Source organism: Elaeis guineensis, chromosome 14 (assembly GCF_000442705.2).
Source record: "Elaeis guineensis isolate ETL-2024a chromosome 14, EG11, whole genome shotgun sequence".
In the NCBI taxonomy this organism is placed as follows: domain Eukaryota; kingdom Viridiplantae; phylum Streptophyta; class Magnoliopsida; order Arecales; family Arecaceae; genus Elaeis; species Elaeis guineensis.
This window is the reverse complement of record NC_026006.2, coordinates 56,482,558-56,496,238: the sequence shown is the minus strand read 5'-3', so window position 1 is coordinate 56,496,238 and position 13,681 is coordinate 56,482,558.

The following is a 13,681-nucleotide window of genomic DNA, read 5'->3' as shown; positions in this document are numbered from 1 at the left end:
TTCATGTGATTTCATATAATTGGTTCAAGAATTCAAGAGGCAACTAACACACAAAGATACATAATGAAAATACTTTAGATTCAAACCAGCGCCATAGTTCACTGGTTTTTGTCTGTATGGATGATCAAAAGCTTACTCAAACCAACTTCTAATTTCAAGTTGTTATAACATTTAAGCATTCCTAGTCCAGCTGAGTAGTCCAATAAAGGTTAATTGATTTAAACCTAAGCTACCAAAGACAAAAATTTCATTGTTAAACTTGAAATCGAATCTCTCTCATCTACATCCTTGTTGAGGCCATGTGTTTCAATATAGATACGATCCTGGCTTTACCCATCCCTCTACCTTTTTTAACCTAGTTAATTCAAATCACATTTCGTGTTAATATCTGTGTAATAGTAGAAGTTTATTGAGTTACAACAATCATATGATAACAATATTCAGTAGTTAAATCCTCATCTTCAAAAGCCATGATAGCAAAAAAACAAGATCTCACTTGTGCCCTTAAACAAGACTTCTAAGCTGATCCTAATGCTAGTAATAAAATCTAGCTACAGCCAAATTTTCACCATTAAGCTTATGCTAAGAAGGAAACAGGACCATGAAGATAGAAGTCAAACGATCAATACTCAGATTTGTCTACCCCATACTGGTTCCTAATTTGGCTGCCTTACCTTTTTGTATTCACCAAGTGACAGGCAGAGCCAGGAGTTTTATACAGGAGTATCATTGTTATTTAGATATATTGAAGTGCCCAGAATATTCATTTTTCTCATAATTTAATGATTTAAATTCTAAAATGACTAACAGAATTTGAAAAGGAAAAAAAGATTCTTTTATTCACATTTGAAATCACCAAATAAACATAATATCTAAGCTTAGTTGACTTATCCTTTTTTTTCAAAAAATATATCAGCATTTCTATCATTTACTACTTTACACCATAGTCTATGCATATAAAAGGATAAGTTCATGTATCAAAACAAATAGAACACATACACATACATATACATATACAAACACATATATTGGATATAGGAGTCTGATTACCACCAGAAGTGTCTACGGCCCTCAGTCACAAAAAAAAAAAAAAAAAAAAAAAAAAGAAAAAAATATTGTGGTAACATATATTATCAAAAAATAGTTTAAATAATCTTTTATCCAAATAAAGAGTGATCAGAAATAACCAAAATGAAAGAGCAACCATGGCAAACTCATAAGCATAAAGCCATATTACGAGCACCAAATTAAACGGCTTTGAGGCTTGAAAATTTCCCTTAACCCGGGCTCATAAACCCATGATTCGTAAATCCATATCCTCTCATTATCTCTTGATCACGAAGTGGATTTGACAATCACTTTCAAATTAGGACTGAGAAATCACATGCCTATCCAAATCTTGTTTAGGTCTCAAAATTTCCTTTGCAGCAGCTCGATTCTCATAGGATCAATTTCTTCGACACCCAAAATACATAATTCAAATAAAGTAATAAAAGTCGTTTCCTGTTGCTGTTAGGGATTAAACCGAGCATGAGAGAGGAGAGAGAGAGAGAGAGAGAGCTACCTCGAGTCTAAGTTGCCTCAGCCCGGTTTGGAGTTGGAGAGGGGAGGGGTTAGGCACGATGCCTCCGAAATGGGCGACAGAGAGAGAGGGGGGGCGGGGTAGAGGAGCCTGGCGTCCAGATTCCCGTCTACAACTGGGGGTGAGCATGGTTCGGTTAACCGAACCATTGCCCAAATTTTCAACACAAATCGATTCATCGATTTTCTCAAATCATAAATCATAATCAATTTATTTTCATAGTTAATTAATTAATTATATTAAATAAATTAATTAATCAATTTTTTTATTTATATATAAAAATATTAAATAATTTCATATCATAATAAAATTTTTATGAAATATCCATCGTAATAATATCATAATCTTCATGATAAAATATATCAATGATAAAATAAATATTGAAGAGTCGTAAGAATGAAGCTAAAATTTTTTTAAATTTTTAATCAAAAATAATAAAAAATAAAAATGTGAAGCTATAATTCAAACTATGGGTCTGTCGTTATCCTTAAAAAAACAACCAACTCAACTACATATTATATATGAATCATATTTTATATTATATATATATATTATTTATTTATTTATAATGGTCGGATCGGTTAACCATTATTTGTTTAAAGAAAAAATCAAATCCGAACCAAAATCGAAATTTTTTTAAACAATCCAAACCAAAACTGATGGATCGATTAACCATATTTTTTGGACTAGATTTTTGATTTCGAATCGGTTAATCGAATTTTTGGATTTTTTTACTCACCCCTATCTACAACTATTGCTTCTTTTCGTCCTTCCCAAGAATCCATTTCTCCTGTCTGACCCACCTTATTTTTCATTTTGGAGATCCAAACCACCTTTCTATTTATTTAAATATTTATTAAAAAAACAAGCAACTCTAAATTTTTAGATTTTTTTAAATAATATATTTTTAATAAAATATTTTGAAAATATCATTGTTCAAAAACTATATATCAAGCTACCGTGTGAGGATATGTCGGATAAATTCATGGGTTCAACCCACAAATTCACTGTCCATGTGGATAATTTGTGGGTTGAACCACAAATTCTCTGGTCCACGTAGCTTTCATGCACGAATTTGAAATTTGAATTCGTGGGTTGAAGCCACAAATTAATCAAATAAATTCGTAGGTCCAACCCATGATTCAGAAATTCGTGGGTCCAACCCCCACAACGATTTTTTTACAAAAAATTGAACAAAATTCATGAATCCCACCCACGAATTCCTGAATTTGCGGGTTGGACCCATAAATTCATTTGAAATTTTCTACCGTTGGATGAATTCGTGGGTTGAACCCATAAATTTAGAAAATCGTGGTTCTAACCCACGATATCATTGTCTTTAAATTCACCCCCCCACCCTTCCTACTCATTGAGATTTTTTGAAATTTTCTTGTATTGGTGCATTTAGTCCATAAATTCTGATCCCCCTCTTAAAATCGATTATGACTTCAAAAAAAAGTAAAGTTTTGTCGAAAGAAAAGAGGACTCGAATAGAGAAAGGAAAGCAACTATCTCGTAGGTATGAAGAGTCCTTTTTCTAAATAGTGAGTGTAGTAAAAATTTCAATTAAATTTTTCTGAAGAAAAAATTGTATGAGACAGAATAGTCGATTTAAATAGTTTTAATAATTTTCGTATTAAATTTTTGTTTGAAAGAATGGGTTGGCTATCTATGATTATGCTCAACAAGCCAACGTATCCTACTTCAGTTCACTATTTTTATAGTAATTTTAGTTTTAATAGTAAGTCTTATTCCATTTCATCATATGTTAAAGGACAATTGATCGAATTTGACTGTGAAGTTCTAGGTTAAATTTTGGATATTCCATCAAATGGTGATAGATTTGTCAATAGTAGTACTGTTTGAAATCATCCAGTATTAGACTATGCTTTCTATGTTAGAACTATTTTTGACAACAATAAAAGTGCGATCGCTAAACCTGATGCAAATATATTACCACTTGACACTAGGTTAATCCATCACATTTTTACATTTAATTGTCTGCCCAGAGGAGGTTATAGAGAACAAGTATCATATTTAGATGTTTATCTCCTCAGTGTTGGAATTCGTATGTTTGGGGCATGCATGTGTGTTTCAAAATTTTATTTTCTAAACACTGCAGTGAAATATAAGATTAAAATACTTTTAATCTGAATCATGCATATATAAAAATATAAATTTATAAGGATCTAGTTCATGTGCTGAAATTGACATATGCTGAAATTCAGATTGTGATCAAATCGCATATCGGTTCACAATCTTTTTCTTCAAATCTGGATCTAGAAGAGAAAAGATTTTTTCTAGCTGCATAAGTATTCAACCTCTACGGATATCCACTCGAGATCAGTCTGGAACAGCCCTCTTCAAGTTGAATTTTTTTCTCTAAAAAAATTCAGCCTGCTGAATCTGAATAAAGTCTGGATCGCGATCAACGCTTGATCTCTTTTCTTGATCTTCTTCTTCTCTTCTTCTCTTATTTTTCTCCCTTATTTTATGCTACTATCAAACATCAAGAACCAGCAACAAGTGGATGCCCAACAGCTTGGGAGTAGAGGAGAAGTGGGACGCCTAACAAGGGGGACTGTGGGACGTCCCAAGGAGAAGAGAGGGGAGGAGAAAAGGAGAAGAAGAGAGGGTGTGGGGGGGTCTCCTAAGGTAGGCGTGGGCTGCTGGTTGGATGCTCTAGGGATCTTAGGAGAGGTCATTTTAAATAGACAAAAGGATTAAATCCTATTCAATCTCATAATACAAGTCCAACTTACATTAAATTTCTTAATAACTTAAGTTATTCAACTTCTATTAGGAATCCTATTAGGCGCCAACACTTGGAGCCCTTGCACCCACTAATTCACACCCTCTTTTGCACCCAAGAGATGCTTCATATGAAATCAAAAGGCCCTCTAATCATGGGACATGTCCAACTTGATCAAATCAAGGTAGCGCCCAAGAATAACTATCAAAAAAATTAATTAGGGACTTGCACTCTTAATTCTTATGATCCAAAATCTTAGACACCCAACAATTGGAGTCCAATGAATCTAATTCATGTAGATTATTACCAGATTATTAAGTTTGAATTATCTTATCAAATAAAAAATTCAAACGAAAAGAGAAAATTGGGTCTAACCATATACTAGCAAAGTTACTTGAACCCAATCATGTTTCTCTAAACCCAATTGACACTTCATAAGCTCAATTACTAATTTCAGACCTAATTTCTTTGTTGTGTGACCTATAGATTCAATTCTATCTGATAGTAAGATATACAATAATTTTATTAAAGTATCATTAAAACTCTTTTCAATGGATCGAAATAATTTCACTCTAACTCATCAAGAATTGTCGATCTAGAACAATCCTAGTGAGCTCTCACAATCCACCAGTGATACCTAGCAGTATGTAATCGCAATCCAGTAGAACGAAATGAACTTCTAAGTGTAGTTAACGTGTAATTCAGTCCCTCTATCATGAGTTTCGACTAGATGGCAGGTCATGGATAAATCATTAAACTTCAACATCAGTTATACGATAGATCCGATCAGCTCAAGTCCAATTATGATTTCTATGAAATTATGATTTCTATGAAAATTTTTTTCATCAATCATACTGCTGTGGCCACAGACTCGGACTTAGCCTCTCAAATCTCATAGAACTACTTCTCTTTGTCAAGGTCGATAGATCCCATCTTGATGCACACCCTACTCCTACAGTGGATCAACTATCACCAACATCAACTACATGGGCTTATTGAGACCCATGTTTATGGGTCAGTCAAACTCCAGTAGCCTCACTGTGAGCAATAGTATCATCTCAGATCAAAAGATCAATCGTACACTATAGCATCAAGATAATCACTGACGATTGAATAGAAATTCAAGTTATCTCTCATATGATCAAGTTCATACTAGTTGTTCTCTAACAACTACCTGCACTCGTCGTCCAGTGTCTCTACACTGTAGACTAAGATCCATCTATCTCGAAAAAAATAATTTATGCACCGATCTATCCGGATCGATCATCATCCTCATGATAATTCTATGATCGGGATCATTTAAAATTAAATATGTCTCTAATTCTCAACTCTTTGAAAATATGTATCGAAAGTTAATTTCATGGATGATTCAAGAATACATCACCTTGAATGAAAAATAAATTTATCTTTTATTGATCAAATCAATATATTAAATATAAAATTATGTCCTAAATTTGTTACAATATATCAGCCATATTGGCTTCTAGGACATACATCTAATAATCTTCATTTGGACTAAAGTTAATTGGCCACTAATCTAAGTTCCATCTTCTCAAGGTGACTTTCATTTTCGGTTGGCTCAATTGCTTTGTCAGTGGGTCTGCCATGTTGTTCGCGGAGTCTACTCTTCGCACCTCGATATGTTTCTTTTGAAGTAGTCACGTATAATATGATGCTGCCGCTCGATGTGCTTTAATTTCTTATGAGACCTCGGCTCCTTAGCAAGTGTTATGGCTCCATTATTATCGCAGTAAAGTGGTATGGCATCCGATATCATAACCCAAGTTCTGCGACAAACTTCTTAAACTAAAGCCTTCTTTTGCAGCATCCGAAGCAGCGATATATTCAGCCTGTGTGGTCGAATCCACTATAATGGGTTGCTTAGAACTCTTCTAGCTGACTGCGCCACTATTGCAAACGAACACATATCATAACGTAGATTTTTTATCATCAGGATCAGACATAAAGTCTGAGTCAGTATACCTCTCGACACACAACTCAAAATCTCCTCCAAAGAACAAGAAAAATTCTTAGTCTTTCTTAAGTACTTAAGGATGTTCTTCACAGCTATCCAGTGCTCCTAGTCTGGATTCGACTGATATCTGCTCGTGACACTCACAGTAAAGATAATATCAGGTCGAGTACATAGCATGACATACATGAGGCTTCCTATAATCGAGATATAAAAAATTCTACTCATATGCTGTACTTCCTCATATGTGGTCGGACACATCATCTTGGAAAGATTAATACCATGCCCAAGAGGTAAGAGTCCTATTTAGAGTTTTTCATGCTGAACCTCTTCAATACCTTCTCTATGTACAGCTTTTGCGACAGGCCTAGCATCCATTTAGGTCTATCCCTATAGACCTTTATTTCAAGAATATAGGATGCTTCCTCCAGTCTTTCATGAAGAATTTTTTGGGCAACCATCTTTTGACCATGGTCAGCATGAAAATATCATTCCCAATGAGGAGAATATCATTCACGTACAATACGAAGAATGTTATGGCACTCCCACTGACCTTTTTATATACACATGATTCTTCTTCATTTTTGATGAAATCAAACGATTTAATCATCTCATCAAAATGATGATTCCAATCCGAAAAACTTGCTTTAATCCGTATATGGATCTTTGTAGCTTGCAGACTCTGTGATCATCATCACCAGATGTGAAAGCCATAGGCTGCTCTATATAGATATTTTTCTCAAAATATCTATCCAGAAAAGTATTTTCATATCCATCTGTCAGATTTCATAATCATAGTAAGCTGCAATAGCAAACAGAGTATGAATGGATCTCAGTATGGCTATGGACGAAAAATTTTCTGATAGTCAATGCCCTCGCGCTGACTAAAATTTTAGCCACAAGCCTAGCTTTATAGGTCTCTACCTTACCATCGATATCATTTTTTTTTGTAGATTCATTTACAGCAATGGGTACAATATCCTTAGGTGGATCTACTAAGGTCCATACTTGATTCGAGTGTATTGAGTCAATTTCTGACTTCATCGCATCTAATCATTTCTCAAAATCGATGTGGACATTGCCTCGTCAAAGGTATTAGGATCATCACTATGACCCCTATCTCCCATAAGAAATTTTCTTTACTTCCTCCGTAAGCATACCCATGTACCTTTTAGGAGGTCGGGAGACTCTGCTAGATCTACGAAGTGGTAGAGGAACATTAACTACTGGCTCATAAATGACAGATTTCTGAGGATCTATAGCTCTTGGCTCTTCAGAGACCTTCTTTTCGAGCTCAACTAACTTTCTACTGTCACCATCCTGAATAAACTATTTTTTAGGAATATAGCATTCTGACTCACAATCACATTGTGATCTTATGAAAAGTAGAAGTAGTATCCAATGGATTCTTTTGATATCCTATAAAATGAGATATAATAGATCTATCTTCTAGTTATTAGCCATCTATCTCTTAACATAGACAGACATCCCCAAGTCTTAAGATAACTAGACTTAGCTTCTTATCGAACCATACCTCATATGATGTGGTAAGAATGGACTTTAATGAAACCCTATTCAACAGATGAATGACGGTTAGTAAGGTATGTCCCCAAAGATATAAGGGTAGATCAGTAAAGCTCATTATGGACCTGACCATATCCAAAAGGATCATATTCCTCCTTTCGAATATCCTGTTGAACTGAGATATTTCAGGAGGAGTCCATTGAGAGACTATGCCATTGTCCTTAAGATATTCAAAAATTTTTGATTAAGTATTCACCCCCTTAATCAGATTGAAAAATCTTAATGAGTTTTTTTATTTTTTTTCTACTTCATGTCTGAATTCTTGAACTTTTTAAAGATTTCAGACTTGTGTTTCATTAGATACACATACCCATACCTAGACAGATCATCGGTAAAGATAATGAAATAGGTATAACTACTTTTGGCTTACACACATCGGTATGTACCGGGACAAGTAACTCAGTGGCCTTTTACCCATATCCTACAAAGGGTAACTTGACTATTTTTTCTCGAAAGCAAGATTCACAAGCTAGATACGACTCTGGGTTAAAAGAGCCAAGGATCCTATCCTTCTCCAGTCTGTTTATCCTATCCTCTCCAATAAGGCAAAGTCTATGGTGCCATAAGTACTTCTAGTTTTCTGAATTTTTTTGGCCTACGGCACTCACTATTTGCTTATTTAAATTCACATTCACATCAACATGCAAGTGATATAGACTATCAATTAAAAGATCTCGTGCAACCAATAAATAAAATAAAAATCTTTATTGAAACTAATTTTAAAACCTTTCTATGCTAGCACAGACACGAAAATTAAATTTTAACTAGCTACAGGAAATAATAACAGTCTTTAAATCTAATCTAAAATTAGACGATAATCAAAGAGGATAAGTATCAATAGTTTCTGCAGCAACTTTTGCTCCATTGTCAATCCAAAGATCATGTCACCTTTCCTCAACCTCCTACTTTCTATTAGACCCTGCATTGAGATACATATATGAGCACTCGAGCCAGAGTTAATACCCAACTAGAAGTAGAAGAAATCGTAAGGTTAGATTCAATTATGAGCATACCTTTGGAAGGTTTATCACTCTTTTTGATCTTTAGACTCTCCAGATAGAATGAACAGTTCTTCTCCAATGGCCTTCAACATCACCATGGAAATACTTTTCCTTTGCTTCGACTTCTTAGAAACTTTCTTCTTTGGCTTGTTCTCTTTTTTCTGCTTCTTAGTAGATTTTGTCTTCTTCTTCTCATTAGACTTTCTTTTGGAAGAAGTCCCTCCACAGCGAGAACAGTACCCCTTGAACTCTTCAAGGTTCCTTCCATAGTGACCAATATGTTGATTAATTCGGATATAGTGCAATCGAGCTTTTCATATGAAAATTTATAATAAATTGACTATATGAACTCATAAGGGATTGAAGAATCAAATCCATCTGTAATTTCTTTTGTATTTTCAGTCTGAGCTTCTTAAGCTCTTCAATGTCCTTGATCACTGTCATACAGTGCTCATAGACAGACTGCCCTTCATGCATCTTCAAGTTGAAAAGTCTCTTGGATACTTTAAAGTATGGACATTGGTTAACCCACCTGAAGGGGTTAAACCCATTGGATGTAAATGGGTCTTCAAAAGGAAGAGGGGCGTAGACGGAAAGGTGGAGACCTATAAAGCCCGTCTGATCGCCAAGGGGTATCGTCAACGTTATGGTATTGACTATGACGAGATATTTTTTCTTGTGGCAATGCTCAAATCCATTCGGATAATGCTTGCAATAGCTGCCCATCTGGATTATGAGATCTGACAGATGGATGTAAAGACAGCTTTCTGAATGGAGAGCTGACCGAAGAGGTGTATATGATACAACCTGAGGGGTTTACATCCACAGATAAGTCCAAGATGTGCAAGCTTCAGAGATCCATTTATGAATTGAAGTAAGCTTCTCAGAGTTGGAACATGCGTTTTGATAAGGTAATCAAAACGTATGGCTTCATTAAGAATGGAGAAGAGCCCTGCATCTATAAATGGGCAAATGGTCCAGTTGTGGTATTCCTTGTCTTGTACGTAGATGACATTCTCTTAATCAGAAATGACATCCCCGCACTACAGGAAATAAAAGTTTGGTTATCATCACAGTTCTCCATGAAGGACTTGGGTGAAGCATCCTACATCCTAGGGATGAAGATCTATAGGGATAGATCTAAAAGGATGCTTGGGTTATCCCAGTCCATGTACATAGACACTGTGCTGAAGAGGTTCAGCATGGAAAATTTCAAGAAGGGCTATCTATCGATAGGCCAAGAAATTTCTCTCTCTAAGAAAGATTGTCTGACAACTCCTGAAGAGAGAGAGCGTATGAGTAGAGTCCCATATGTTTCAGTCGTGGGATCTATCATGTATGTCATGACATGTACAAGACCAGATGTGGCATACTCACTAGGAGTAGTGAGTAGATACCAATCTGATCCTGGAGAAAATCACTGGAAAGTGGTTAAAGCCATCCTTAAGTATTTGAGAAATACTAAGGACCAATGGTTGGTTTATGACGAGTCAGATCTGAAAACTTATAGGGTTCACAGACTCTAGCTTCCAATCTGACCATGATGACAGCAGGAGCGTGTCGGGTTATATCTTTACTCTGAATGGTGGAGTTATCTGCTGGAAGAATTCCAAACAACATACTGTGGCGGACTCTGTTTGTGAAGCGGAGTACATAGCAGTATCGGATACCGTGAAGAAAGCTATGTGGCTGAGGAAATTCATCAATGAGCTCGGAGTAGCACTCTCTCTCGATGGTCCAGTCCTGCTCTACTGCGACAGCACTGGTACCATAGCTCAAGTGAAGGAACCCAAAGCACATCAGCGGACGAAGCACATCTTGCACCGCTTCCACCTGGTCCAAGAGATCGTGGATCGAGGTGACGTCGACCTTCAGAAGATCGATGAAAGAAAAACCTTGCGACCCCTTCACTAAAGCCCTGGAGATAAAGGAGTTCGACAACCACAAGTCGAAGATGGGTATTAGATACTGTGCCGAGTGGCTTTAGGACAAGTGGGAGTTGTTGGAAAATATGTCCCAAAAAACCGATCGTCAAGCTGTTGACGGTTGAGCAACCAAGTATTGTAATTGATTTATTAATAAATAAAATATATTTGATATTTTCATCATAAGCTTTCATCTTCTAATGAACTCCGTTGTTATGATGAAGTCCTTAGGACTATTTAGATTCGATAAAGAGAGGATTTATCGATTAGTCCTTAAAACAGTTCACGACCAAATGATAGGCTGTTAATAAGGACGACAGCTTCTATCGAGTATAGGTCGCTGTAGGCCATATGAGTTGGTTGTCCTCTTAACCAAAGAGTATGGAGACACTGGTATGGCATACAGGTGAGATGTACTGGTACATCATCATTGAACATGACCAACTCCAGAGTATTCTGCTGTCGAGAATGTCTCTGATGGAATATAGGTATAAGTGTCCCTTAGACTTGAGATCGCCTCAGTGACTTGCAAGCAACTCACTGTGCTTTGGTACTGGACTAACTAAATTTTTAATTCAGAGATGGAAGGCTTCTGGGCACAGTCAAGTACTTGCGAAGTCAGAGTGTGATCGAGATGGGATTGACCACTCCAAGAGTTGGAGAAGAATGAGTCGCTGTATTTCAATTTAGCAAAATCTTGGCCAGGGTAATCCATCAGATGGCTTTGATATTTTAAAATACAATATGGACAACCTGATCAGAGTTGACAGTTGAACTCTGGGATGTCCTATGATCATTTTGGTCAAGGGGATGAATTATATGAAAACTATATCCGCATGGATTCTAAGGATGTTGTTCTACACATTCGACCTATCCGGTCGTCGGGTATCATTGCTAGATAGTCACTTCGATTGGTATAAAAATTTATTCTGTACTACGACTTAGGTTCGGACCTATGAGGTCACACATATTAGAGTTCATGATCCGATTGGATGGTTGATCAACGATTAAGAATCGTTCTAGGATTAAATGATCAATACGATTGATATTTAACCCAGTGCAAATGTTGCAGGAGGATCGATTAGTAATTCGATTGCTAATTGACTTAATTTGATTAAGCCAATGGACTGAAATTAAGTTTAATTAAATATAATTTAATTAGATTTAGTTTGGGCTTGATTGGATCAAGTCCAATTGGTTTATTGGATAAGCCAAGTGCAAGGAAAAACTAGTCCTAGTTCAACTAGGACTTGGATCAATCTAATTTTAATTTGATTAAAAAATTAAATCAGATTTAAATCTAATTTAATCTAATTAAATTAGGTTTTTAATTGGATTAATACCTACTTTAATTGGGTTGATCTAATTTTGATTTGATTTGGTTTGAGAAATCAAATTAAAATAAGTCATAAGATAGAATCCTAGTAAGACTAGGATTCCACCTTGCACCACATAAGCATTCCCCATGCCCTCTCTCTCATTCAACGCCAATCTCCTCTTATTTTGTGTGACAAAAGCCTCTCCCAGGTCTCTCCCATGTTCACAAAAGGTCTCCTCTCTTCTTTCTTACATGGAAGGTGGTTTGGATCAAATCAAAAAGGAATAAGTTTGGATTTCGAATTCTATGAGATAGAATTTTAGAAATCCAAAACTCTTTCAATTTTGCACTGAATTTATCCAAATTTTTTTTAAAATTTTGTGGCTTTTAGGGTACATATTATGCATCCTTTTTTGGTGATCCATGCATGAAAATAAAGAGGAGGTGCTCAAGAGTTGGGCGCCCCTTATCTTGCCATGTTTGGATAAGCCTTGACTAGGTATTTGACCTAGACAAGGACTCTATCATATCTCTCTATATAAAAAGTTTCTTCATAAAATTTTTCAAGAAGATAGAGATTTGAGATACCTTTGAGCCATCCAAAAATCAGAGAGAAAAACCTTTGGGTCGTGGAGATATAAAAGACACAAGTTAGGGTGTCTAGAGAGAAAAATGAGAAGAAGAAGAGGGTCTTCTTCTAAGGTTTTTTGTTTTCATATCTTTCCTCCCTCCATCTTGAGTTTCCTGAGAGCGTCTTAGATCTGAAACTCTTCCTTCTACTTTTCATCTTTGAAAGAGTCTAAATCAAGAAGAAGGAGGTACCTGATCAACCATCAAAGAAGGATCAGCATAGTACTAGCATACTGTGCTGATTTTCTGAAGCAGGACTTCTGATCGAGATTCGTGGGCTCGTGTAGACGACTCCTAGAGGCCGAACGTGTGTGCGGCTTGCAACATCATCCTCAAATCCGGATCAGCAAGGTTAGAACATCTAACTTGCAAGATAATAGATCTGATCTATTGCTTAATACATACATTAGATGTAGTATAGAAATATGTTGATATGATCAACATGTAGTTCATGCTATATTTATATATTTTAATTTCTGATTTAATACTATATAATAATCATGTAATAGGATCTTAGATCTAGAGATTCTCTGCTTTTAGAAAATAATTTTAATTTATTTTAGTCTTCCGCTGTATGATCTTAAAAAGTTTCAAGATCTAATCCTGAAACCCTAGATTAGGTTCCTACACTACTTGCATTAGGTTTTCTAATAACTTAAGTTATTCAACTTTTATTAGGAATCCTATTAGGAGCCAACTCTTGAAGCCCTTGCATCCACTAATTCACATCCTCTTTTGCACCCAAGGGATGCCCCATATGAAATCAAAAAGCCTTCTAATCATGGGATACGCCCAACTTGATTAAATCAAAGTGGTGCCCAAGAATAACTATCAAAAAAATTAATTAGCGACTTACATCCTTAATTCATATGATCCAAAATCTTAGACACCAATAATTAGAGTCCAATAAATCTAAT